Below are 25,230 nucleotides of genomic sequence, written 5' to 3'. Positions count from 1 at the left end.
CGGCTGCTGGGAGACCAATATTTGATGCCGATGCAGCAGTGCAAGTTTACAGTATCCCTTGGACTTTCACAATGACTATGAAAGACAGATATTGCATCGGGATTGAAATCAAAAGGGACAATGCCAACTTAAGTACAAGAAGAGTGAATCTTCTGAGAGTTTGTGGTTTGAGCGGCTTTTTGGATACCAGTATTAGATTCCGATGCACCAGTGCATATTGAAGTTATCCCTTGGACCTTCGCATCAACCATGAAACATAGAAATTGCATCGGGATTGAATACAAAAGGCATAAGGGCGACATAAGTACAAGAAGAGTGAATCTTCTAAGAGTTTGTGTTTTGAGCAGCTCCTTGGAAGACCAATATTAGATTCCGATGCACCAGTGCAGGTTTACTGTATCCCTTGGACTTTCCCATTGACCATGAAGCACAGATATTGCATTGGGTTTGAATACAAAAGGCACAAATCCGGCTTAATTATAAGAAGAGTGAATTTTCTAAGAGTTTGTGGTTTGAGGGCACCTGGGAGACCAGTACTAAAATCCGATGCACCAGTGCAAGTTAACTGTATCCCTTGGACTTTCACATCGACTATGAAGCACAGAAATTGCTTTGGGGTTGAATTCAAGAGCCACAAATCCGGCTTAATTATAAGAATTTTCTAAGAGCTTGTTTTTTGAGCGGCTCCTGGGAGACCAGTATTAGATTCCAATGCACTAGTGGATGTTTACTGTATCCCTTGGACCTTCACATTGACAATGAAACACAGAAATTGCATCGAGATTGAAATCAAAAGGGTCAATGCCGACTTGAGTACAAGAAGAGTGAACCTTCTAAGAGTTTAAGCATTGAGCGGCTCCTGGAAGACCAGTGTTTGATTCCGATGCAGCAGTGCAGGTTTACAATATCCCTTGGATCCTCACATTGACCATGAAACACAGAAATTGCATCGGGATTGAAATCAAAAGAGACAATGCCGACTTAAGTACAAGAAGAGTGAATTTTCTGAGAGTTTGTGTTTGAGCGGCTCCTGGGATTCCTGTATTAGATTCCGATGCACAAGTGCAGGTTTAACTTATTCCCCAGACCTTCACTTCGACCATGAAACATAGAAATTGTATTGCTATTTAATACAAAGGGCACAATGGCAACTTAAGTACAAGGAGAGTGAATCTTCTAAGAGTTTTTGCTTTGAGTGGCTCCTTGGGAGACCAGTATTAGATTTCGATGCACCAGTGCAGGTTTACTGTATCCCTTGGACTATCACATTGACCATGAAGCACAGAAATCGCATCAGGGCTGAATACAAAAAGCACAATGCAGACTTAATTACAAGAAGAGTGAATTTCTAAGATTTTGTGGTTTGAGCGGCTCCTGAGAGACCAGTATTAGATTCCGATGCACCAGTGCAGGTTTACTGTATCCCTAGGACCTTCACATTGACCATGAAACACAGATATCCCATCGGGATTGAATACAAAAGGAACAATGCCGACTTAAGTAAGAGAAGAGTGAGCCTTCTAAGAATTTGTGCTTTGAGTGGCTCATGGGAGATCCGTTTGACCTTCACTTTGACCATGAAACACGAAAATTGCATCGGGATTGAATACAGAAGGGACAATGCCGACTTAAGTACAAGAAGTGTGAATTTTCTAACAGTTTGTGGTTTGAGCGGCTCGTGGAAGACCTGTATTACCTTCCAATGCCCCAGTGCGGGTTTTCTGTATCCCTTGGACCTTCCTATTGAACATGAAACACAGAAATCGCATCGGTATTGAATAAAAAAGGCACATAGCCGACTTAAGTACAAGAAGAGTGAATCTTCTATGATTTTGTCCTTAGAGCGGCTCATCTGAGACCTGTATCAGATTCCGATGCACCAGTGCATGTTTACTGTATCCCTTGGACCATCACATTGACCATGAAGCACAGAAATCGCATCGGGGTTCAATACAAAAAGCACAAACCAGTCTTAATTACAAGAAGAGTGAATTTTGTAAGAGTTTGTGGTTTGAGCTTCTCCTGGGAGACCAGTATTAGATTCAGATGCACCAGTGCAGGTTTACTGTATCCCTTGAACCTTCACATTGACCATGAAACACAGATATTGCATCGGGATTGAATACGAAAGGCACAACGCCGACTTAAATGCAAGAAGAGTGAGTCTTCTATGAGTTTGTGCTTCCAGCGCCTCCAGGGACACCAGTATTAGATTTTGATGCACCAGTGTAGGTTTACCGTTTCCCTTAAACCTTCACATTGACCATGAAACACAGAATTTGCATCGGGATTGAATACAAAAACCACAATGGCGACTTAAGTACAAGAAGAGTGAATCTTGTAAGAGTTTGTGCTTCGAGCAGCACCTTGGGGGACTAGTATTGGATGCCGTTGCACCAGTGCAGGTTTACTGTATCCCTTGGACCATCACATTGACCATGAAACACAGATATTGCATTCGGATTGAATCCAAAATGCACAATGCCGACCGAAGTACATGAAGAGTTATCTTCTAAGAGTTTGTGCTTTGAGCGGCTCCTGGGAGACCAGTATTTGATTCCGATGGACCAGTGCAGGTTTACTGTATCCCTTGGACCATCACATTGACCATGAAACACAGAAACTGCATCGGGATTGAAATCAAAACGGACAATGCCGACTTAAGTACAAGAAGAGTGAATCTTCTGAGAGTTTATGCTTCGAGCGGCTCCTGGGATACCAGTATTAGATTGCGATGCACCAGTGCTGGTTTAATTTATCCCCTGGGCCTTCACATCGACCATGATACATAGAAATTGCATCGGGATTGAATACATAAGGCACAATGGCGACTTAAGTACAAGAAGAGTGAATCTTCTAAGAGTTTTTGCTTTGAGCGGCTCCTGTTGAGACTAGTATTAGGTTCCGATACACCAATGCAGGTTTACTGTCTCCCTTGGACTTTCACATTGACCATGAAGCACAGAAATCGCATCGGGGTTGTATACAAAAAGCACAAAGCAGACTTAATTACAAGAGGAGTGAATTTTCGAAGAGTTTCTGGTTTGAGCGGCTCCTGGGAGACCAGTATTTGATTCCGATGCACCAGTGCAGGTTTACTGTATCCCTTGAACCTTCACATTGACCATGAAACACAGATATCGCATCGGGATTGAATACAAAAAGCACAATGCCGACTTAAGTACAAGAAGGGTGAGTCTTCTAAGAATTTGTGCTTTGAGCGGCTCATGGGAGACCAGTATTAGGTTCCGATGCACCACTGCAAGTTGTCTGTATCCGTTTGACCTTCACTTTGACCATGAAACACGGAAATTGCATCAGCATTGAATACAAAAGGGACAATGCCGACTTAAATACAAGAAGAGTGAATCTTCTATGAATTTGTGCTTTGAGCGGCTCATGGGAGACCAGTATTAGATTCCGATGCACCAGTGCAGGTTAATTGTATCCCTTGGACATTCACATTGACCATGAAATAAAGAAAATGCATCGGGATTGAATACTAAAGGCACAATGACGAATTAGGTACACGATGAGTGAATCTCCCAAGAGTTTGTGCTTTCATCTGCTCCTTGGATACCAGTATTAGATTCCAATGCACCAGTGCAGGTTTACCGTATCCCTTGGAACTTCACATTGACCCTGAAACTTGGAAATTGCATTGGGATTTAATACAAATGCACAATGCTGAGATAAGTACAAGACGAGTGAATCTTCAAAGAATTTGTGCTTTGAGCTGCTCATGGGAGACCAGTATTAGATTTCGATGCACCAGTGCAGGTTTACTGTATCCGTCTGACCTTCACTTTGACCATGAAACACGGAAATTGCATCGGGATTGAATACAAAAGGGACAATGCCGACTTAAGTATAAGAAGTGTGAATTTTCTAACAGTTTGTGGTTTGAGCGGCTCGTGGGAGACCTGTATTACATTCCAATGCACCAGTGCGGGTTTACTGTATCCCTTGGACCTTCCCATTGACCATGAAACACAGAAATCGCATCGGTATTGAATAATAAGGCACATAGCCGACTTAAGTACAAGAGGAGTGAATCTTCTATAAGTTTGTCCCTTGAGCTGCTCATCTGAGACCTGTATCAGATTCCGATGCACCAGTGCAGGTATACTGTATCCCTTGGACCTTCACATTGACCATGAAGCACAGATATCGCATCGGGTTTCAATACAAAAAGCACAAAGCAGACTTAATTACAAGAAGGGTGAATTTTGTAAGAGTTTAAGGTTTGAGCGTCTCCTGGGAGACCAGTATTAGATTCAGATGCACCAGTGCAGGTTTACTGTATCCCTTGAACCTTCACATTGACCATGAAACACAGATGTTGCATTGGGATTGAATACGAAAGGCTCTATGCCGACTTAAGTACAAGAAGAGTGAGTCTTCTATGAGTTTGTGCTTCCAGCGCCTCCAGGGACACCAGTATTAGATTTTGATGCACCAGTGCAGTTTTACCGTATCCCTTAAACCTTCACATTGACCATGAAACACAGAATTTGCATCGGGATTGAATACAAAAACCACAATGGCGACTTAAGTACAAGAAGAGTGAATCTTCTAAGAGTTTGTGCTTTGAGCAGCACCTTGGGAGACCAGTATTGGATGCCGTTGCACCAGTGCAGGTTTACTGTATCCCTTGGACCACCACATTGACCATGAACCACACAAATTGCATTCGGATTGAATCCAAAATGCACAATGCCGACTGAAGTACAAGAAGAGTGATCTTCTAAGAGTTTGTGCTTTGAGCGGCTCCTGGGAGACCAGTATTTGATTATGATGGACCAGTGCATGTTTACTGTATCCCTTGGACCATCACATTGACCATGAAACACAGAAATTGCATCGGGATTGAAACCAAAACGGACAATGCCAACTTAAGTACAGGAAGAGTGAATCTTCTGAGAGTTTGTGCTTTGAACGGCTCCTGGGATACCAGTATTAGATTCCGATGCACCAGTCCAGGTTTAACTTATCCCCTGGACCTTCACATCGACCATGATACATAGAAATTGCATCTGGATTGAATACAAAAGACATAAGGGCGACATAAGTACAAGAAGAGTGAATCTTCTAAGAGTTTTTGCTTTGAGCGGCTCCTTGGGAGACCAGTATTAGATTCCGATATACCAGTGCAGGTTTACTGTCTCCCTTGGACTTTCAAATTGACCATGAAGCACAGAAATCGCATTGGGGTTGTATACAAAAAGCACAAAACAGACTTAATTACAAGAGGAGTGAATTTTCGAAGAGTTTCTGGTTTGAGCGGCTCCTGGGAGACCAGTATTTGATTCAGATGCACCAGAGCAGGTTTGCTGTATCCCTTGGAACTTCACATTGACCATGAAACACAGATATCGCATCGGGATTGAATACGAAAGGCACAATGCCGACTTAAGTACCAGAAGTGTGAATCTTCTTTGAATTTGTGCTTTGAGCGGCTCATGGGAGACCAGTATTAGATTCCGATGCACCAGTGCAGGTTTTCTGTATCCCTTTGACCTTCACTTTGACCAAGAAACACGGAAATTGCATCGGGATTGAATACAAAACTGACACTGCCGACTTAAGTACAAGAAGAGTGAATCTTCTAAGAATTTGTGCTTTGAGCGGCTCATGGGAGACCAGTATTAGATTCCGCTGCACCAGCGCAGGTTTTCTATATCCGTTTGACCTTCACATTGACCATGAAACACAGATATTATATCGGGATTGAATATGGAGGGCACAATGCCGACTTAAGTACAAGAAGAGTGAGTCCTCCATGAGTTTGTGATTCCAGCGGCTCCTGGGATACCAGTTATAGATTCCGATGCACCAGTGCAGGTTTACCGTATCCCTTAAACCTTCACATTGACCATGAAACACTGAAATTATATCGGGATTGAATACGCAAGGGACAATGCCGACTTAAGTACAAGAAGAGTGAATCTTCTAAGAGTTTGTGCTTTGAGCGGCTCCTCGGAGACCAGTATTAGATTCCGATGCAATAGTGCAGGTTTACTGTATCCCTTGGACCTTCACAATGACCATGAAATACAGAAATTGCATGGGGATTGAATACAAAAGGCACAGTGCCGACCTAAGTACAAGAAAAGTTAATCTTCTAAGAGTTTGTGCTTTGAGCGGCTCCAGGGAGACCAGTATTAGATTCCAATGCACCAGTGCAGGTTTACTGTAACCCTTCGACCGTCACATTGCCCATGAAACACAGAAATTGCATTCGGATTGAATACAAAATGCACAATGCCGACTGAAGTACAAGAAGAGTGAATCTTCTAAGAGTTTGTGCTTTGAGCGGCAGCTGGGAGACCAATATTTGATTCTGATGCAGCAGTGCAAGTTTACAGTATCCCTTGGACTTTCACATTGACTATGAAAGACAGATATTGCATCGGGATTGAAATCAAAAGGGACAATGCCAACTTAAGTACAAGAAGAGTGAATCTTCTGAGAGTTTGTGGTTTGAGCGGCTTTTTGGATACCAGTATTAGATTCCGATGCACCAGTGCATATTGAACTTATCCCTTGGACCTTCGCATCAACTATGAAACATAGAAATTGCATCGGGATTGAATACAACAGGCACAATGACGACTTAAGTACAAGATGTGAGAGTCTCCCAAGGTTTTGTGCTTTCAGCGGCGCCTGGGATACCAGTATTAGATTTCGATGCACCAGTGCAGGATTACCGTATCCCTTGGACCTTCACATTGACAATGAAACACAGAAATTGCATCGAGATTGAAATCAAAAGAGTCAATGCCGACTTGAGTACAAGAAGAGTGAATCTTCTAAGAGTTTGTGCTTTGAGCGGCTCCTCGGAGACCAGTATTAGATTCCGATGCACCAGTGCAGGTTTACTGTATCCCTCGGACCTTCACAATGACCATGAAATACAGATATTGCATGGGGATTGAATACAAAAGGCACGGTGCCGACCTAAGTACAAGAAAAGTTAATCTTCTAAGAGTTTGTGCTTTGAGCGGCTCCAGGGAGACCAGTATTAGATTCCAATGCACCAGTGCAGGTTTACTGTAACCCTTCGACCGTCACATTGCCCATGAAACACAGAAATTGCATTCGGATTGAATACAAAATGCACAATGCCGACTGAAGTACAAGAAGAGTGATTCTTCTAAGAGTTTGTGCTTTGAGCGGCAGCTGGGAGACCAATATTTGATTCTGATGCAGCAGTGCAAGTTTACAGTATCCCTTGGACTTTCACACTGACTATGAAAGACAGATATTGCATCGAGATTAAAATCAAAAGAGACAATGCCGACTTAAGTACAAGAAGAGTGAATTTTCTGAGAGTTTCTGTTTGAGCGGCTCCTGGGATTCCTGTATTAGATTCCGATGCACAAGTGCAGGTTTAACTTATTCCCCAGACCTTCACTTCGACCATGAAACATAGAAATTGTATTGGGATTTAATACAAAGGGCACAATGGCAACTGAAGTACAAGGAGAGTGAATCTTCTAAGAGTTTTTGCTTTGAGTGGCTCCTTGGGAGACCAGTATTAGATTCCGATGCACCAGTGCAGGTTTACTGTATCCCTTGGACTATCACATTGACCATGAAGCACAGAAATCGCATCAGGGTTGAATACAGAAAGCACAATGCAGACTTAATTACAAGAAGAGTGAATTTCTAAGAGTTTGTGGTTTGAGCGGCTCCTGAGGGACCAGTATTAGATTCCGATGCACCAGTGCAGGTTTTCTGTATCCGTTTGACCTTCACTTTGACCATGAAACACAGATATCGCATCGGGATTGAATACAAAAGGAACAATGGCGACTTAAGTACAAGAAGAGTGAGCCTTCTAAGAATTTGTGCTTTGAGCGGCTCATGGGAGACCAGTATTAGATTCCGATGCACCAGTGCAGGTTTTCTGTATCCGTTTGACCTTCACTTTGACCATGAAACACGGAAATTGCATCGGGATTGAATACAAAAGGGACGATGCCGACTTAAGTACAAGAAGTGTGAATTTTCTAAGAGTTTGTGGTTTGAGCGGCTCGTGGGAGACCTGTATTAGATTCCAATGCACCAGTGCAGGTTTACTGTATCCCTTGGACCTTCCCATTGACCATGAAACACAGAAATCGCATCGGGATTGAATAAAAAAGGCACAATGCCGACTTAAGTACAAGAAGAGTGAATCTTCTAAAATTTTGTGCCCTTGAGCGGCTCATGAGAGACCAGTATTAGTTTCCGATGCACCAGTGCAGGTTTTCTGTATCCGTTTGACCTTCACTTTGACCATGAAACACGGAAATTGCATCGGGATAGAATACAAAAGGGACAATGGGTACTTAAGGACACAAAGAGTGAATCTTCTGAGAGTTTTTGCTTTGAGCGGCTCCTTGTGAGACCAGTATTAGATTCCGATGCACCAGTGCAGGTTTACTGTATAACTTCGACTTTCATATTGACCATGAAGCACAGAAATTGCATCGGGGTTGAATACAAAAAGCACAAAGCCGACATAATTACAAGAAGTGTGGATTTTCTAAGAGTTTGTGGTTTGACCGGCTCCTGGGAGACCAGTATTAGATTCCGTTGCACCAGTGCAGGTTTACTGTATCCCTTGGACTTTCACATTGACCATGAAACACAGAAATCGCATCGGGATAAATAGAAAACACACAATGCCGACTTAAGTACAAGAAGAGTGAATCTTCTAAGAGTTTGTGCTTTGAGCGGCTCATGGGAGACCAGTATTAGATTCCGATGCACCACTGCATGTTTACTGTATCCCATGGACCTTCACATTGACAATGAAACACAAAAATTGCATCAGGATTGAATACAAAAGTCACGATGACGACCTAAGCACAAGATGAGTGAATCTCCCAAGATGTTGTGCTTTGAGTGAGTCCAGGGAGACCAGTATCAGATTCCGATGCACCAGTGCAGGTTTGCTGGAACCCTTGGACCATCACATTGACCATGAAACACAGAAATATCATTCGGATTGAATCCAAAATGCACAATGCCGACTGAAGTACAAGAGGAATGAATGTTCTAAGAGATTGATCTTTATGCGGCTCCAGGGAGACCAGTATTTGATTCCGATGCAGCAGTGCAGGTCTACAGTATCCCATGGACTATCACATTGACGATGAAAGACGGATATTGCATCGGGATTGAAATCAAAATGGACAATTCCGACTTATGTACAAGAAGAGTGAATCTTCTGAGAGTTTGTGCTTTGAGCGGCTTCTGGGATACCGGTATTAGATTCCGATGCACCAGTGCAGGTTTAACTTATCCCCTGGACCTTCACATCGACCATGAAACATAGACATTTCATCGGAATTGAATACAAAAGGCACAATGGCGACATAAGTACAAGAAAAGTTAATCTTCTAAGATTTTGTGTTTTGAACGGCTCCTTGGGAGACCAGTATTAGAATCAGATGCCCCAGTGCAGGTTTACTGTATCCCTTGGACTTTCACATTGACCATGAAGCACAGAAATTGCATTGGGGTTGAATACAGAAGGCACAAATCCGGCTTAATTACAAGAAGAGTGAATCTTCTAAGAATTTTTCTTTTAGCGGCTCATTGCAGACGAGTATTAGATTCAGATGCACCAGTGCAGGTTTTCTGTATTTTTTTGTCCTTCACAATGACCATGAAACACAGAAATTGCATCGGGACTTATTACGAAAGGGACAAAGCCGACTTAAGTACAAGAAGAGTGAGTCTTCTACGAGTTTGTGCTTTGAGCGGCTCCTGGGAGACGAGTATTAGATTCCGATGCACTAGTGCAGGTTTGCTGTATCCCTTGGACCTTCACATTGAGCATAAAAGAAAGAAATTATTTCGAAATTTGAATACAAAATGCACATTGCCCACTTATTTAAGAGAAGGGTGATTCTTCTAAGAGTTTGTGCTTTGAGCGGCTCCTGGGAGATCAGTATTAGATTCCGATGCACCATTGGATGTTTAATGCATCCCATGGACCTTCACATTGACAATGAAACACAGAAATTACATCAGGATTGAATACAAATGGTATAATGACGACCTAAGTACAAGATGAGTGAATCTCCCTAGATTTTGTTCTTTGGGCGGGTCAAGGGAGACCAGTATTAGATTCCGATGCACCAGTGCAGGTTTACTGTAACCCTTGGACCATCACATTGACCATGAAACACAGAAACTGCATTCGGATTGTAAAAAAAAGGCACAATGCCGACCGATGTACAAGAAGAGTGAATCTACTAAGATGTTGTGCTTTGAGCGGCTCCTGGGAGACCAGTATTTGATTCCGATGCAGCAGTGCAGGTTTATAGTATCCCTTGGACTTTTACATTGACCATGAAAGACAGATATTGCATAGGGATTGCAATAAAAAGGGACAATGCCGACTTAAGTATAAGAAGAGTCAATCTTCTTAGAATTTGTGCTTTGAGCGGCTTTTGGGATACCAGTATTAGATTCCGATGCACCAGTGCATATTTAACGTATCCCTTGGACCTTCACATCGACCATGAAACATAGAAATTGCATCGGGATTGAATACAAAAGGCACAATGGCGACATCAGTACAAGAAGAGTGAATCTTCTAAGATTTTGTATTTTGAGCGGCTCCTTGGGAGACCAGTATTAGATTCCGATGCACCAGTGCAAGTTTACTGTATCCCTAGGACTTTCACATTGACCATGAAGCACAGAAATTGCATTGGGGTTGAATACAAAAGGCACAAACCCGGCTTAATTACAAGAAGAGTGAATCCTCTAAGAGTTTGTGCTTTGAGCGGCTCCTGGGAGACCGGTATTAGATTCCGATGTACCAGTGCAAGTTTACTGTATCCCTTGGACCTTCACATTGACCATGATACAAAGAAATTGCATCGGGGTTGAATACAAAAGGCACAAGGCCAACTTAAGTACAAGAAGAGTGAATCATCTGAAAGTTTGTGCTTCGAGCGGCTCCTGGGAGACCAGTATATGATTCCTATGCAGCTGTGCAGGTTTACTGCATCCCTTGAACCTTCACATTGACCATGAAAGACAGAATTTGCATCGGGATATAAATGAAATGGGACAATGCCGACTTGCGTACAAGAAGTGTGAATCTTCTGAGGGTTTGTGCTTTGAGCGGCTCCTGGGATACCAGTATTTGATTCCGATGCAGCAGTGCAGGTTTACTGTATCCCTTGGTCCTTCACATTGACCATGAAACACAGAAACTGCATTCGGATTGTAAAAAAAAGGCACAATGCCGACTGATGTACTAGAAGAGTGAATCTACTAAGATGTTGTGCTTTGAGCGGCTCCTGGGAGACCAGTATTTGATTCCGATGCAGCAGTGCAGGTTTACTGTATCCCTTGCACCTTCACATTGACCATGCAACACAGATATTGCATCGGGATTGAATACAAAACGCACAATGCCGCCTTGAGTATAAGAAGAGTGAGTCTTCTTTGAGTTTGTGCTTTGAGCGGCTCCTGAGAGACCAGTATTAGATTCCGATGCACCAGTGCAGGTTTACTGTAACCCTTGGACCATCACATTGACCATGAAACACAAAAATTGCATACGGATTGAATACAAAATGCACAATGCCGACTGAAGTACAAAAAGAGTGAATCTTCTAAGAGATTGTGCTTTGAGCGGCTCCTGGGAGACCAGTATTTGATTCCGACGCAGCAGTGCAGGTTTACAGTATCCCTTGGACTTTTACATTGACCATGAAAGACAGATATTGCATCGGGATTGAAATCAAAATGGACAATGCCGGCTTAAGTACAAGAAGAGTGAATCTTCTGAGAATTTGTGCTTTGAGCGGCTTTTGGGATACCAGTAATAGATTTCGATGCACCAGGGATATTTAACGTATCCCTTGGACCTTCACATCGACTATGAAACATAGAAATTGCATCGGGATTGAATACAAAAGGCACAATGGCGACATAAGTACAAGAAGAGTGAGTTTTCTAAGATTTTGTGTTTTGAGCGGCTCCTTGGGAGACCAGTATTAGATTCCGATGCACCAGTGCAGGTTTACTGTATCCCTTGGACTTTCACATAGACCATGAAACAGAGAAATTGCATTGGGGTTGAATACAAAAGGCACAAATCAGGCTTAATTACTAGAAGAGTGTATCTTCTAAGGGTTTGTGCTTTGAGCGGCTCCTGGGACACCAGTATTTGATTACGATGCAGCAGTGCAGGTTTTCAGTATCCCTTGGACCCTCACATTGACGATGAAACACAGAAATTGCATCGGGATTGAATACGAAAGGCACAATGCCGACTTAAGTACTAGAAGAGAGAGTCTTCTACGACTTTGTGCTTAGAGCGGCTCCTGGGAGACGAGTATTTGATTCTGATGCACCAGTGCAGGTTTACTGTATCCCTTGATCCTTCACATTGACCATGAAACACAGATATTGCATCGGGATTGAATACAAAAGGCACAATGCCGACTTAAGTACTAGAAGAGAGAGTCTTCTACGACTTTGTGCTTTGAGCGGTACCTGGGAGACCAGTATTAAATTCCGATGCACGAGTGCAGTTTTTCTGTATCCTTTGGACCTTCACATTGACCATGAATCGTAGAAATTGCATCGGGATGGAATACAAAATGGACAATGCCGACTTAAGTACAAGAAAAGTGCATCTTCTAAGAGTTTGTGGTTTGAGCGGCTACAGGGAGACCAGTATTATTTCGATGCACCAATGGCAGTTTTCTGTATCCCTTGAACCGTCACATTGACGATGAAATACAGATATTGCATCGGGATTGAATACAAAATGCACAATGCCGACTGAAGTACAAGACGAGTGAATCTATTTATAATTTGTGCTTTGAGCGGGTCATGGGAGACCAGTACTAGATTCAGACACACCAGTGCAGGTATTCTGCATACGTTTGACCTTCACTTTGACCATGAAACACAGAAATCGCATCGGGAATAAATATAAAAGGCACAATGCCGACTTACGTACAAGTAGAGTGAATCTTCTAAGAGTTTGTGCTTTGAGCGGCTCCTGGGAGACCAGTATTAGATTCCGATGCACCAGTGCAGGTTTACTGTATCCCTTGCACCTTCACATTGACCATGAAACACAGATATTGCATCGGGATTGAATACAAAACCCACAATGCCGACTTATGTATAAGAAGAGTGAGTCTTCTACGAGTTTGTGCTTTGAGCGGCTCCTGAGAGACCAGTATTAGATTCCGATGCACCAGTGCAGGTTTACTGTAACCCTTGGACCATCACATTGACCATGAAACACAAAAATTGCATACGGATTGAATACAAAATGCACAATGCCGACTGAAGTACAAAAAGAGTGAATCTTCTGGGAGATTGTGCTTTGAGCGGCTCCTGGGAGACCAGTATTTGATTACGACGCAGCAGTGCAGGTTTACAGTATCCCTTGGACTTTTACATTGACCATGAAAGACAGATATTGCATCGGGATTGAAATCAAAATGGACAATGCCGGCTTAAGTACAAGAAGAGTGAATCTTCTGAGAATTTGTGCTTTGAGCGGCTTTTGGGATACCAGTAATAGATTTCGATGCACCAGGGATATTTAACGTATCCCTTGGACCTTCACATCGACTATGAAACATAGAAATTGCATCGGGATTGAATACAAAAGGCACAATGGCGACATAAGTACAAGAAGAGTGAGTCTTCTAAGATTTTGTGTTTTGAGCGGCTCCTTGGGAGACCAGTATTAGATTCCGATGCACCAGTGCAGGTTTACTGTATCCCTTGGACTTTCACATAGACCATGAAACAGAGAAATTGCATTGGGGTTGAATACAAAAGGCACAAATCAGGCTTAATTACTAGAAGAGTGTATCTTCTAAGGGTTTGTGCTTTGAGCGGCTCCTGGGACACCAGTATTTGATTACGATGCAGCAGTGCAGGTTTTCAGTATCCCTTGGACCCTCACATTGACGATGAAACACAGAAATTGCATCGGGATTGAATACAAAAGGCACAATGCCGACTTAAGTACTAGAAGGGAGAGTCTTCTACGACTTTGTGCTTAGAGCGGCTCCTGGGAGACAAGTATTTGATTCTGATGCACCAGTGCAGGTTTACTGTATCCCTTGATCCTTCACATTGACCATGAAACACAGATATTGCATCGGGATTGAATACAAAAGGCACAATGCCGACTTAAGTACTAGAAGAGAGAGTCTTCTACGACTTTGTGCTTTGAGCGGTACCTGGGAGACCAGTATTAAATTCCGATGCACGAGTGCAGTTTTTCTGTATCCATTGGACCTTCACATTGACCATGAAACGTAGAAATTGCATCGGGATGGAATACAAAATGGACAATGCCGACTTAAGTACAAGAAAAGTGCATCTTCTAAGAGTTTGTGGTTTGAGCGATTACAGGGAGACCAGTATTATTTCGATGCGCCAATGGCAGTTTTCTATATCCCTTGAACCGTCACATTGACGATGAAATACAGATATTGCATCGGGATTGAATACAAAATGCACAATGCCGACTGAAGTACAAGACGAGTGAATCTATTTATAATTTGTGCTTTGAGCGGGTCATGGGAGACCAGTACTAGATTCAGACACACCAGTGCAGGTATTCTGCATACGTTTGACCTTCACTTTGACCATGAAGTACAAAAATTGCATCGGGATTGAATACAAAATGCACAATGCCGACTTAGGTACAAGAAGAGTGAATCTACTAAGAATTTGTGCTTTGGGCGGATCATGAGAGACCAGTATTAGAATCCGGCGCACCAGTGCATGTTTACTGTATCCCTTGGACCTTCACATTGACCATGAAACACAGAAATCGCATCGGGAATAAATATAAAAGGCACAATGCCGACTTACGTACAAGTAGAGTGAATCTTCTAAGAGTTTGTGCTTTGAGCGGCTCATGGGAGACCAGTATTAGATTCCGATGCACCAGTGCAGGTTTACTGTATCCCTTGCACCTTCACATTGACCATGAAACACAGATATTGCATCGGGATTGAATACAAAACGCACAATGCCGACTTATGTATAAGAAGAGTGAGTCTTCTACGAGTTTGTGCTTTGAGCGGCTCCTGAGAGATCAGTATTGGATTCCGAAGCGCCAGTGCACGTTTACTGTATCCCATGGACCTTCACATTGACAATGAAACACAGAAATTGCATCAGGATTGAACACAAAAGGCACAATGACGACCTATGTACAAGATGAGTGAATCTCCCAAGATTTTGTGTTTTGAGCGGGTCCAGGGAGACCAGTATTAGATCCCGATGCACCAGTGCAGGTTTACTGTAACCCTTGGACCATCACATTGACCATGAAACACAGAAATTGCATTCGGATTGAATACAAAATGCACAATGCCGACTGAAGTACAAGAAGAGTGAATCTTCTAAGAGATTGTGCTTTGAGCGGCTCCTGGGAGACTAGTATTTCGTTCCGATGCAGCAGTGCAGGTTTACAGTATCCCTTGGACTTTCACATTGACCATGAAAGACAGATATTGCATCGGGATTGAAATCAAAAGGGACAATGCCGGCTTAAGTACAAGAAGAGTAAATCTTCTGAGAATTTGTGCTTTGAGCGGCTTTTGGGATACCAGTAATAGATTTCTATGCACCAGTGCTTATTTAACGTATCCCTTGGACCTTCACATAGACCATGAAACATAGAAATTACATCGTAATTGAATACAAAAGGCACAATGGCGACATAAGTTCAAGAAGAGTGAATCTTCTAAGACTTTGTGTTTTGAGCGGCTCCTTGGGAGACCAGTATTAGATTCCGAAGCACCAGTGCAGGTTTATTGTATCCCTTGGACTTGCACATTGACCATGAAGCACAGAAATTGCATTGGGGTTGAATACAAAAGGCACAAAACCGGCTTAATTACAAGAAGAGTGAATCCTCTAAGGGTTTGTGCTTTGAGCGGCTCCTGGGACACCAGTATTTCATTACGATGCAGCAGTGCAGGTTTTCAGTATCCCTTGGACCCTCACATTGACCATGAAACACAGAAATTGCATCGGGATTGAATACAAAAGGCACAATGCCGACTTAAGTACTAGAAGAGAGAGTCTTCTACGACTTTGTGCTTAGAGCGGTACCTGGGAGACCAGTATTAAATTCAGATGCACGAGTGCAGGTTTACTGTATCTCTCACACCTTCACATTGACCATAAAACACAGATATTGCATCGGGATTAAATACAAGAGGGACAATTCAACTTAAATACAAGATGAGTGAATCTTCTAAGATTTTGTGATTTGAGCGACTCCTGGGAGACCAGTATTAGATTCCGATGCACCAGTGCAGATTTACTGTATCCCCTGGACCTTCACATTGACCATGAAACACAGAAATTGCATCGGGATGGAATACAATATGGACAATGCCGACTTAAGTACAGGAAAAGTGAATCTTCTAAGAGTTTGTGGTTTGAGCGGCTACAGGGAGACCAGTATTAGATTCCGATGCACCAGTCCAGGTTTACTGTATCCCTTGGACCTTCACATTGACCATGAAAGACGGAAATTGCATCGGGATTGAAACCAAAAGGGACAATGACGACTTAGGTACAACAAGAGTGAATCTTCTGTTACTTTGTGTTTGAGCGGCTCCTGGGATACCAGTATTAGATTCCGATGCACCAGTGCAGGTTTCACTTATAACCTGGACCTTCACATCGACCATGAAACATAGAAATTGCATCGGGATTGAATACAAAAGGCACAATGGCGACTTAAGTACAAGAAGAGTGAATCTTCTAAGAGTTCTTGCTTTGAGCGGCTAATTGTGGGACCAGTATTATTTTCCGATGCACCAGTGCAGGTTTACTGTATCCCTTCGACTTTCACATTGACCATGAAGCACAGAAATTGCATCGGGTTTGAATACAAAAAGCACAAAGCCGACTTAATTACAAGAAGAGTGAGTTTTCTAAGAGTTTGTGGTTGAGCGCTTCCTGGGAGACCAGTATTAGATTCCGATGAACCAGTGCAGGTTTACTGTATACGTTTGTCCTTCACATTGACCATGAAACACATAAATTGCATTGGGTTTGATTACGAAAGGGACTATGCCGACTGAAGTACAAGAAGAGTGAATCTTCTAAGAGATTGTGCATTGAGCGGCTCCTGGGATACCAGTATTAGATTCCGATGCACCAGTGCAGGTTTCACTTATAACCTGGACCTTCACATCGACCATGAAACATAGAAATTGCATCGGGATTGAATACAAAAGGCACAATGGCGACTTAAGTACAAGAAGAGTGAATCTTCTAAGAGTTCTTGCTTTGAGCGGCTAATTGTGGGACCAGTATTATATTCCGATGCACCAGTGCAGGTTTACTGTATCCCTTCGACTTTCACATTGACCATGAAGCACAGAAATTGCATCGGGTTTGAATACAAAAAGCACAAAGCCGACTTAATTACAAGAAGAGTGAGTTTTCTAAGAGTTTGTGGTTTGAGCGCCTCCTGGGAGAACAGTATTAGATTCCGATGAACCAGTGCACGTTTACTGTATACGTTTGTCCTTCACATTGATCATGAAACACATAAATTGCATCGGGTTTGATTACGAAAGGGACTATGCCGACTGAAGTACAAGAAGAGTGAATCTTCTAAGAGATTGTGCATTGAGCGGCTCCTGGGAGACCAGTATTTGATTCCGATGCAGCGGTGCAGGTTTACAGTATCCCTTGGACTTTCACATTGACCATGAAAGACAGATATTGCATCGGGATTGAAATCAAAAGGGACAATGCCGGCTTAAGTACAAGAAGAGTGAATCTTCTGAGAATTTGTGCTTTGAGCGGCTTTTGGGATACCAGTAATAGATTTCCATGCAACAGTGCATATTTAACGTATCCCTTGGACCTTCACATCGACCATGAAACATAGAAATTGCATCGTGATTGAATACAAAAACCACAATGGCGACATAAGTACAAGAAGAGTGAATCTTTTAAGATTTTGTGTTTTGAGCGGCTCCTTGGGAGACCAGTATTAGATTCCGATGTACCAGTGCAGGTTTACTGTAACCCTTGGACTTCCACATTGACCATGAAGCACAGACATTGCACTGGGGTTGAATACAAAACGCACAAATCCGGCTTAATTACAAGAAGAGTGAATCTTCTAAGGGTTTGTGCTTTGAGCGGCTCCTGGGCACCAGTATTTGATTACGATGCAGCAGTGCAGGTTTTCAGTATCCCTTGGACCCTCACATTGACCATGAAACACAGAAATTGCATCGGGATTGAATAATAAGGGCACAATGGGGCCTTAAGTACAAGCAGACTTAATCTTCTAAGAGGTTGTGCTTTCAGCGGCTAATGGCAGACCTGTATTAGATTCCAATGCAGCAGTGCATTGTTTCTGCATCCCTATCACCTTCACATTGACCATGAAACACAGATATTGCGTCGGGATTGAATACGAAAGGCACAATGCCGACTTAAGTACTAGAAGAGAGAGTTTTCTACGACTTTGTGCTTAGAGCGGCTCCGGGGAGACGAGTATTTGATTCTGATGCACCAGTGCAGGTTTACTGTATCCCTTGGACCTTCACATTGAGCATGAAAGAAAGATATTGTATCGGGATTGAATATTAAAGGCAAAATGTCGACTTAAGTACAGGAAGTGTGAATCTTCTTAGAGTTTGTGCTTTGAACGGCTCCTGGGAGACCAATATTAAATTCCGATGCACGAGTGCAGGTTTACTGTATCCCTTAGACCTTCACATTGACCATAAAACACACATATTGCATCGGGATTGAATACAAGAGGGACAATTCCAACTTAAAGACAAGATGAGTGAATCTTCTAAAATTTTGTGCTTTGAGCGACTCCTGGGAGACCAGTATTAGATTCCGATGCACCAGTGCAGATTTACTGTATCCCCTGGACCTTCACATTGACCATGAAATACAGAAATTGAATCGGGATGGAATACAAAATGGACAATGCCGACTTAAGTACAAGGAAAGTAATCCATCTAAGAGTTTGTGGTTTGAGCGGCTACAGGGAGGCCAGTATTAGAATCCGATGCACCAATGCAGGTTTTCTGTATCCCTTGAACCGTCACATTGACGATGAAATACAGAAATTGTATCGGGATTGAATACAAAATGCACAAAGCCGACTGAAGTACAAGAAGAGTGAATCTATTTATAATTTGTGCTTTGAGCGGGTCAAGGGAGACCAGTATTAGATTCAGACACATCAGTGCAGGTTGTCTGCATCCGTTTGACCTTCACTTTGACCATGAAGTACAGAAATTGCATCGGGATTGAATGCAAAATGGACAATGCCGACTTAAGTACAAGAAGAGTGAATCTTCTACGAGTTTGTGTTTGAAGCGGCTCCTGGGAGTTCAGTATTAGAATCCGATGCACCAATGCAGGTTTTCTGTATCCCTTGAAACGTCACATTGACGATGAAATACAGAAATTGTATCGGGATTGAATACAAAATGCACAATGCCGACTGAAGTACAAGAAGAGTGAATCTATTTATAATTTGTGCTTCGAGCGGGTCGTGGGAGACCAATATTAGATTCAGATGCACCAGTGCAGGTTTTCTGTATATGTTTGTCTTCACATTGACCATGAAACACAGAAATTGCATCGGGATTGATTACGAAAAGGACAACGCCGACTTAAGTACAAGAAGAGTGAATCTTCCATGAGTTAGTGCGTTGAGCGGCTCCTGGAAGTTCAGTATTAGATTCCGATGCACCAGTGCAGGTTTACTGTATCCCTTGGACCTTCACATTGACCATGAAACACAGAAATTGCATTTGGATGGAATAGGAAAGGGACAATGAAGCCTTATGTACTAGAAAAATGAATCTTCTGAGAGTTAGTGCTTTGAGCAGGTCCAAGGAGACCAGTATTAGATTCCGATGCACCAGTGCAGGTTTTCTGTATCCCTTGAATCGTCACATTGACGATGAAACACAGAAATTGCATCGGGATTGAGTACAAAATGCACAATGCCGACAAAAGTACAAGAAGAATGAATCTTCTAAGAGTTTGTGCTTCGAGCGGCTCCTGGGAGACCAGTATTAGATTCCGATGCACCAGTGCAGGTTTACTGTATTTCTTGGACCTTCACATTGACCATGAAAGACGGAAATTGCATCGGGATTGAAACCAAAAGGGGCAAATACGACTTAAGTACAAGAAGAGTGAATCTTCTGATAGTTTGTGCTTTGAGCGGCTCCTGGGATACCAGTATTAGATTTCGATGCACCAGTGCTGGTTTAACGTATCCCTTGGACCTTCACATTGACCATGAAAAATAGAAATTGCATCGGGATGGAATAGAAAAGGCACAACGGCGACTTAAGTACAAGAAGAGTGAATCTTCTAAGAGTTCTTGCTTTGAGCGGCTAATTGTGGGACCAGTATTATTTTCCGATGCACCAGTGCAGGTTTACTGTATCCCTTCGACTTTCACATTGACCATGAAGCACCGAAATTGCATCGGGTTTGAATACAAAAAGCACAAAGCCGACTTAATTACAAGAAGAGTGAGTTTTCTAAGAGTTTGTGGTTGAGCGCCTCCTGGGAGACCAGTATTAGATTCCGATGAAGCAGTGCAGGTTTACTGTATACGTTTGTCCTTCACATTGACCATGAAACACATAAATTGCATCGGGTTTGATTACGAAAGGGACTATGCCGACTGAAGTACAAGAAGAGTGAATCTTCTAAGAGATTGTGCATTGAGCGGCTCCTGGGATACCAGTATTAGATTCCGATGCACCAGTGCAGGTTTCACTTATAACCTGGACCTTCACATCGACCATGAAACATAGAAATTGCATCGGGATTGAATACAAAAGGCACAATGGCGACTTAAGTACAAGAAGAGTGAATCTTCTAAGAATTCTTGCTTTGAGCGGCTAATTGTGGGACCAGTATTATATTCCGATGCACCAGTGCAGGTTTACTGTATCCCTTCGACTTTCACATTGACCATGAAGCACAGAAATTGCATCGGGTTTGAATACAAAAAGCACAAAGCCGACTTAATTACAAGAAGAGTGAGTTTTCTAAGAGTTTGTGGTTTGAGCGCCTCCTGGGAGACCAGTATTAGATTCCGATGAACCAGTGCAGGTTTACTGTATACGTTTGTCCTTCACATTGACCATGAAACTCATAAATTGCATCGGGTTTGATTACGAAAGGGACTATGCCGACTGAAGTACAAGAAGAGTGAATCTTCTAAGAGATTGTGCATTGAGCGGCTCCTGGGAGACCAGTATTTGATTCCGATGCAGCAGTGCAGATTTACAGTATCCATTGGACTTTCACATTGACCATGAAAGACAGATATTGCATCGGGATTGACATCAAAAGGGATAATGCCGGCTTAAGTACAAGAAGAGTGAATCTTCTGAGAATTTGTGCTTTGAGCGGCTTTTGGGATACCAGTAATAGATATCCATGCAACAGTGCATATTTAACGTATCCCTTGGACCTTCACATCGACCATGAAACATAGAAATTGCATCGTGATTGAATACAAAAACCACGATGGCGACATAAGTACAAGAAGAGTGAATCTTTTAAGATTTTGTGTTTTGAGCGGCTCCTTGGGAGACCAGTATTAGATTCCGATGTACCAGTGCAGGTTTACTGTAACCCTTGGACTTCCACATTGACCATGAAGCACAGACATTGCACTGGGGTTGAATACAAAACGCACAAATCCGGCTTAATTACAAGAAGAGTGAATCTTCTAAGGGTTTGTGCTTTGAGCGGCTCCTGGGCACCAGTATTTGATTACGATGCAGCAGTGCAGGTTTTCAGTATCCCTTGGACCCTCACATTGACCATGAAACACAGAAATTGCATCGGGATTGAATAATAAAGGCACAATGGGGCCTTAAGTACAAGCAGACTTAATCTTCTAAGAGGTTGTGCTTTCAGCGGCTAATGGGAGACCTGTATTAGATTCCAATGCAGGAGTGCATTGTTTCTGCATCCCTATCACCTTCACATTGACCATGAAACACAGATATTGCATCGGGATTGAATACGAAAGGCACAATGGCGACTTAAGTAATGGAAGAGAGAGTCTTCTACGACTTTGTGCTTAGAGCGGCTCCGGGGAGACGAGTATTTGATTCTGATGCACCAGTGCAGGTTTACTGTATCCCTTGGACCTTCACATTGAGCATGAAAGAAAGATATTGTATCGGGATTGAATATTAAAGGCAAAATGTCGACTTAAGTACAGGAAGTGTGAATCTTCTTAGAGTTTGTGCTTTGAACGGCTCCTGGGAGACCAATATTAAATTCCGATGCACGAGTGCAGGTTTACTGTATCCCTTAGACCTTCACATTGACCATGAAATACAGAAATTGAATCGGGATGGAATACAAAATGGACAATGCCGACTTAAGTACAAGGAAAGTAATCCATCTAAGAGTTTGTGGTTTGAGCGGCTACAGGGAGGCCAGTATTAGAATCCGATGCACCAATGCAGGTTTTCTGTATCCCTTGAACCGTCACATTGACGATGAAATACAGAAATTGTATCGGGATTGAATACAAAATGCACAATGCCGACTGAAGTACAAGAAGAGTGAATCTATTTATAATTTGTGCTTTGATCGGGTCAAGGGAGACCAGTATTAGATTCAGACACATCAGTGCAGGTTGTCTGCATCCGTTTGACCTTCACTTTGACCATGAAGTACAGCAATTGCATCGGGATTCAATTCAAAATGGACAATGCCGACTTAAGTACAAGAAGAGTGAATCTTCTAAGAGTTTGTGTTTGAAGCGGCTCCTGGGAGTTCAGTATTAGAATCCGATGCACCAATGCAGGTTTTCTGTATCCCTTGAAACGTCACATTGACGATGAAATACAGAAATTGTATCGGGATTGAACGCAAAATGCACAATGCCGACTGAAGTACAAGAAGAGTGAATCTATTTATAATTTGTGCTTCGAGCGGGTCGTGGGAGACCAGTTTTAGATTCAGATGCACCAGTGCAGGTTTTCTGTATATGTTTGTCCTTCACATTGACCATGAAACACAGAAATTGCATCGGGATTGATTACGAAAAGGACAACGCCGACTTAAGTACAAGAAGAGTGAATCTTCCATGAGTTAGTGCATTGAGCGGCTCCTGGAAGTTCAGTATTAGATTCCGATGCACCAGTGCAGGTTTACTGTATCCCTTGGACCTTCACATTGACCATGAAACACAGAAATTGCATTTGGATGGAATAGGAAAGGGACAATGAAGCCTTATGTACTAGAAAAATGAATCTTCTGAGAGTTAGTGCTTTGAGCAGGTCCAAGGAGACCAGTATTAGATTCCGATGCACCAGTGCAGGTTTTCTGTATCCCTTGAGTCGTCACATTGACAATGAAACACAGAAATTGCATCGGGATTGAATACAAAATGCACAATGCCGACAAAAGTACAAGAAGAATGAATCTTCTAAGAGTTTGTGCTTCGAGCGGCTCCTGGGAGACCAGTATCAGATTTCGATGCACCAGTGCTGGTTTAACGTATCCCTTGGACCTTCACATTGACCATGAAAAATAGAAATTGCATCGGGATGGAATAGAAAAGGCACAACGGCGACTTAAGTACAAGAAGAGTGAATCTTCTAAGAGTTCGTGCTTTGAGCGGCTGCTTGGGAGACCAGAATTAGATTCCGATGCCTCAGTGCAGGTTTACCGTATCTCTTGGACCTTCACATTAACCATGAAACACAGAACTTGCATCGGGATTGAATACGTAAGGGACAATGCCGACGTAAGTACAAGAAGGGTGAATCTTCTATGAGTTTGTGAATTGGGCGGCTCCTGGGAGACCAGTATTAGATTCCGATGCACCAGTGCAGGTTTACTGTATCCCTTGGACCTTCACATTGACCATGATACAAAGAAATTGCATCGGGATTGAATACAAAAGGATCAATGCCGACTTAAGTAAAAGAAGAGTGAATCTTCTAAGAGTTTGTGCTTCGAGCGGCTACTTGGGAGACCAGTATTAGTTTCCGATGCACCAATGCAGGTTTATTGTATCCCTTGGACTTTCACATTGACCATGAAGCACAGAAGTTGCATCGCGGTTGAATACAAAAGGCACAAAGCCGACTTAAGTACAAGAAGAGTGAATCTTCTAAGGGTTTGTGCATTGAGAGGCTCCTGGGAGACCAGTATTAGATTCCGATGCACCAGTGCAGGTTTACTGTATCCCTTGGACCTTCACATTGACCATGATACAAAGATATTGCATCGGGATTGAATACAAAAGGCACAATGCCGACTTAAGTGCATGAAAAGTGAATCCTCTAAGAGTTTGTCCTTCGAGCGGCTCCTGGGAGACCAGTATTTGATTCCGATGCAGCTGTTCATTTTTACTGTATACCTTGGACCTTCACATTGACCATGAAAGACAGAAATTGCATCGAGATTGGAACCAAAAGGGACAATGCCGACTTAAGTACTAGAATTTGTGCTTTGAGCGGCTCCAGGGATTCTAGTATTAGATTCAGATGCACCAGTGCTGGTTTAACGTATCCCTAGGACCTTCACATTGACCATGAAACATAGAAATTGCATCAGGATTGAATAAAAAAGGCACAACGGCGACTTAAATACAAGAAGAGTGAATCTTCTAAGAGTTCGTGCTTTGACTGCTACTTGGGAGACCAGTATTAGATTCCGATGCACCAAAGCAGGTTTACTGTATCCCCTGGACCTTCACATTGACCATGATACAAAGAAATTGCATCGGGATTGAATACAAAAGGATCAATGCCGACTTAAGTAAGAGAAGAGTGAATCTTCTAAGAGTTTGTGCTTCGAGCGGCTACTTGGGAGACCAGTATTAGTTTCCGATGCACCAATGCAGGTTTATTGTATCCCTTGGACTTTCACATTGACCATGAAGCACAGAAGTTACATCGCGGTTGAATACAAAAGGCACAAAGCCGACTTAAGTACAAGAAGAGTGAATCTTCTAAGAGTTTGTGCTTCGAGCGGCTCTTGGGAGACCAGTATTAGATTCCGATGCACCAGTGCAGCTTTACTGTATTTCTTGGACCTTCAAATTGACCATGAAATCCGGAAATTGCATCGGGATTGAAACCAAAAGGGGCAAATACGACTTAAGTACAAGAAGAGTGAATCTTCTGATAGTTTGTGCTTTGAGCGGCTCCTGGG

The sequence above is a fragment of the Schistocerca serialis genome, unplaced genomic scaffold, assembly GCF_023864345.2.
Source record: "Schistocerca serialis cubense isolate TAMUIC-IGC-003099 unplaced genomic scaffold, iqSchSeri2.2 HiC_scaffold_1362, whole genome shotgun sequence".
Taxonomy (NCBI): domain Eukaryota; kingdom Metazoa; phylum Arthropoda; class Insecta; order Orthoptera; family Acrididae; genus Schistocerca; species Schistocerca serialis.
This window is presented reverse-complemented; position numbering follows the sequence as displayed.